Consider the following 5,223-nt stretch of genomic DNA (forward strand, 5'->3'; position numbering starts at 1 on the left):
CTCTTGGCTCTGTCCAAAGAGTGTATCTTGGTTGGGAAGAAGAATTTAATACTTTTCCCCCCCTTTCCCAGTCCCACAGTTGGGCAATCTACCTGCATCTTTGGTTCTTTTTACCTCTTTCCAAACTTCTTTCTCTTTTCTTTTTCCTTCAGTCCTTTTACTTTTAGCCACTCATCTCCTCCTTTAGTTAATTCAACATAAGCCTGACACTTCTCTTATGTTTTAAGTTTTAGTGGTTCAAAGATTTAACAACTAAAAATTTTGGTTACATAGAATCATTACCCTTCCAATTAAAATGTGAGTTATTATGAGAAAATAATTTATCAAGGTAGAAATCAGTGTTCATATAAATTATAATTTAAACTCTGTTTGAATTTTATTATTCAGGGTTTTCTAGAAAGATGTTAATTAACATGGAATTTGATCTGCATATTGAACAAATTTACTTATTAAAATGGAGCTCATAAGTATTGAGCTGATTTTTACTGGAGGGAAATAGGCTCTTTAGTAATTTGAATTCTATTTCTAAGATAAATAGTTTTACAGTTTTCTAAGACTAGGTGAATATGCAAAGTGGTAGAATTAAACCAACTGAAAGAACAAATGGATATGATTTTTTTTTTTTTTTACGCTTTGAAGCTTTTTTGTTCTCTAACTAGCCCAGTACCTTTTGTTACTTCTTTCTATTAAAATGCTGTTTTCTTAAGTCAGAGTGAACTGGATTTACTTAGTATGATTTTGTTGAAGTCCTAGGCTAGTCCTAGCCCTAGACTTACTATTGATAATTATGTGTGTTTGGTGAAGTTAGACAAAAATATATTTAACTATTTCATTCTGGATTTATCTTGAGAACTCACCATGAGAACAAGAAATTTCATTAAAAGTAATTGAATTCTTCTGAGATTTGTCAAAGTAATTTTTAAAAACTTTGAAACATGCTATCCTCTATTTTTCCTAGTTTGAATATTTATATCTGTTCTTGTTATTCTTTTGTGTGTATGTTCTTCCTATTCTAAACTATTCTAAGTTTAAATGTACAGGATAGTGATGTCATTAGATATAGCAAATGCTTGTTTAAAAAGAAAAAAATTAAGGAAAGAAAATTTTTCTTTTTAAAAAAATTTTTATCTTGGGGTCCAGTTTTGAGAGGTACCTACTCCACTAAGGCTGTCTGCAAACCCAAGTCTGATAATAAAATTCCTCCCAGGGATAGAAGACTACTAGGAATTGCTAACTCAAATGCCTTTAGGGCTGGGCCATACGCTAGGTCAGTCAGATGGAGACTGACCTGGAGAATGCATGTAACATATGTGACATGCCTCATTCTGAGAATAAGTATATGCCTTAAGTTATGACTTTCCACAAAGTATTTATAGTACATACAGTCCAAATGCAATCTACCAGAGATCACTTTTACTACAAGTGAAGTTGCCTAGTAACAAAATTGATGTTCTCTTTTTATCAGTTTTTCAGAAAAATTAGAGCTAGAAAGTTGACTGGAGTTCAAATTTTCTTGCAGAAGGGGAATGAAAATAACCATACTTAATTGAAAGTAACCATAATGACAATAAAACAGTGATTGTGGCAGTTGTAGAAACTTTCCTTAGTAAAAATTGAAAACCTTACCCTTTACTAATCTGACAGTGAGCAGCTGCAGAGGAGATCTGAAAGTGCCTGTTGATTATCATCAAAAGTTAGTATGTGGCCCAATAAGCAGAACAGTACAAGTCAGTGACAGAAGGGAAAGATAGATTGAAAGACGGTAGGATCTAGGATCCATACTGACTAGATGTGTTTATTAATTCTTAGTGAGGAGGGATTTGCTATGTGATGAAACAAGGCTGCTTATGAGTTGTACTTAGTAGAATTAATTGCCTCTGTTAATTAAGTATATAACATTGTTAATAAGTATGTTGAGGCCACATCTTTTGAAGGGTATGAGCCCTGCAGTCAGAATGCCTGGCCTTCTTGTACATTAGCAACCTTTGGGCAGTTACTTAACCACTCTTGCCTTAGTTTTCTACCTGTAATGTGAGGCTTATAAATATATCCTAGTCATAGAGTTGTAAGAAAATTAAGTAAGCTAATGTAAGTAAAGCTTTTAATAAAGTGCCCTGAGTATAGTAAAATCATTAAACAAGTGAAAGTAACTCTTAGTAAATAGGCAAATGTAGCTTGTCCATAATATTGTTTACATTATTTTAAGTTCCTCTGAAATAATAAGAAATGTATTTGATCTCTGCTCCGAGTTCATAATATAGGGCTCCTAAAACCTTATAAATAGGAGTACCAGGAAGATCTGTTTTTAATATTTTATCTTTGAACCCAGTTTCTGACATAGAGCTCATATTCTTCTTTAGCAATAAAAGTATCTGACACAGAATTCTTAATTACTTTGGAATTTCCTGAGTGATAGGAATGTATTTTGTTCTAATGAGGCAACTCTTGGTGGGCTCCTGGATGGAAGGTGGTCACCAGAAAGATCAAGCCATGATTAAACTTCATTTGGGAATTTCAAACCAGGTAAAAGTGAATGAAGTGAGTCCAAATGAACTATGATTTCCTAGGCCAGTGATACACAAACATGGCTGTATGTGTGAGTTACTTAGAAAATGTTTACAAATATATAACCCCATGACCCACTCCATACTTACCTGATATACAACTGTATATCTGAGAATGGTTCTCTTAGAGACTGCCAGGCATGAACTCACAGATGTAGTAATTGAGAACTAGTAGTCAAGGCCACCAGTTAGCACCTGCTATATCACAGGTTCTTTAACTGGAACTGCATCCTATTTTTCATGGGGCATTGTCAGGGTAGGTGACTGGCGTAAAGGGGCAGAGAAAATGTTTTAGAGTGATGGAATTGTTCTTTATCTTGGTGGTAGTAATGGTTAAGTAACTGTGTACAATTCCCCAAATCCATCAATTTATGCACTTACAATGGGTGAATTTTATCCAATTTAAATTATACTTAAAAAAAACTGTAAACAAATCTGGCAAAAAAAATGGGATGGGGATGGGGGTTTAGGAAGTAGAGGAGACTCCTTCAATTGTAGAAAAGTAAAAGTTTGAGTCAGGTAGGTGCCTGTGTCTCTGTGAAAGGGCTAATTATACAACTCTTGAAGTAGAGGGACCTTCAAATTATGGGTTAAAAAGATTGGATATAACCTAATAGCCTAGCTGTCTTATAGAACCAATAATACCATAGGAAATTTGTGAAAGATTCAAATTCTTTATGGGGTACATTGAGGAATTAATTCAGTGATTAAGTAATCTGCTTGAGGTTACAGAAAGAGACAATAAAATATGAAAACAACAAAATTTTTTGTTGGAAGTTGAGTAATTTCAGGAAAATGTATTTTTTTTTCCAGTTTTCTGGTATGTTAGATAGAATGAAAGCTGTTTACCTTTTCATTAATTGGAGATAATTAGAGTTTCCAAACTTTAATATTTCAAAATCACATGTTACATTTGTTATTGAATATCCATTTCACAAATAAAATTACAGTTTGTTTCATGATTCCCTTCTTTCTCACCAGCACTGAAAATTAGTTGTATAGTTACCACAAACTTTAGGCTAGCTGATAGAAAGTCTTAGGCATTTAAAAATAGCAAATGGTCAAATCTGACCTTTGGATTGTGACAGCTGAGGGGTAATTGCTTTGAAATCATTACCCTTCCAGGGAGGAAAAGCTTGCTGAACATTGACCCCCTGCTTAAATAAAATGGTGTTATTTATTCCATATCAGGTGGATCTTTTGACAATTTGATGCCAAGTGTCATTACCTCTCTCTGGCCTATGGATTGCTGAATGCTCTGTAAGTGTGATTTAATAGCCTGAGTCTGTCATGAAATATTTATAACTTCTTTTGCACTTTGAAGATTTTGAATTTTATTTGTAATCATATTATTAATGAAATGACCTATATAAAATATGCCACAATGTATCATATTTATCTTGTGCAAGTATAATTATTCCAACACAAGTGTGTATTTTGGATCATTTATGAAACTTAGGTAATATCCAGTAAAAAGTCAAATATTTGGTCAACAATGTAGTCATCATCTTTTATAAGCTTTAAAAGGATGATTCAAGGGACTGCTGGGTGGCTTGGTTGGCCAGGTGCATATACATTAATGAGATAGCACTTTCTAATGCAAAGGAATTTTCCTCCATTCTTATTATTTTTATGTATCTTCTGAATATATACATATATTCACACACATATGTATATGCTACAGACTGAATGTTTGTATACTCTCCAAATTTATATGTTGAAGCCCTAATTAACAATGTGATGGTATCTGGAGAAGGAGTCTTTGGGAAGTAGGAAGGTTAGATTGGGTCATGAAGGTGGAGCCCGCATGATAGAGTTAATGCCCTTGTGAAAAAAGATCTCTTTCACATTGCACATGCACCAAGGAAAGGCCACACAAAGACTTAAGGAGAAGACAGGCCTCAGCAAACCAAAAAGGCCATTACCAGACAGCAAATCTGCGAGCACCTTGATCTTGAATTTCCTAGCCTAGGAAACTGTGAGAAATGTCTCCGTTGTTTAAACCACCCCGCATCTATGGTATTTTGTTCCAACAGCCCACACTGATTAAGATAGTATACATATAAATTTGATAGCTACTTTTACTGAGTATTTGCAGTATGCTCTGGCACCAATCTAAGTGTTTTGCATGTATTAACATAGTTCCTCTTTACCAAAAATGACTAGAATATTGAATATTATTGTTGTATAGAACTATTAGCATTTATTGTTAATGAGAAAGAAATTGAGGTGTATTAAATTTCTCCAATTCACCAAGCTGGTTAAACTCAGGCAAGCTTCTCTATACCTTATGGTCTTTACCACTCGATTCACTTCCCATATTTGGTAAAAACAAGAGACAAAAACCCCCAAATCCAATAAATACATCATTGGAAGGAAAATGTAAAAATAATAGTCTAAATTACTTAAATTTTAAAAATCCTACACTAATTCCTTTTAAACTTTGACTACTTTTGTTTGCATTTGTTAAGGAACCATTTCTATCTTTAGGTTATACACTCACTTTTAGAATAATATTTTACTATCTAAATGCATTCTAATGAAAGTAACTTTTTAATAGAAGAACATTGTTCCTGCTCAATATTCTCTTAATAATGATACTTAAGAATACTCTAAAAAGAACAATAATTCCCTAACTCTTAGCGTGTATTCAAGGAGT

This window comes from Canis lupus, chromosome 8 (assembly GCF_003254725.2).
Source record: "Canis lupus dingo isolate Sandy chromosome 8, ASM325472v2, whole genome shotgun sequence".
Taxonomy (NCBI): Eukaryota; Metazoa; Chordata; class Mammalia; order Carnivora; family Canidae; genus Canis; species Canis lupus.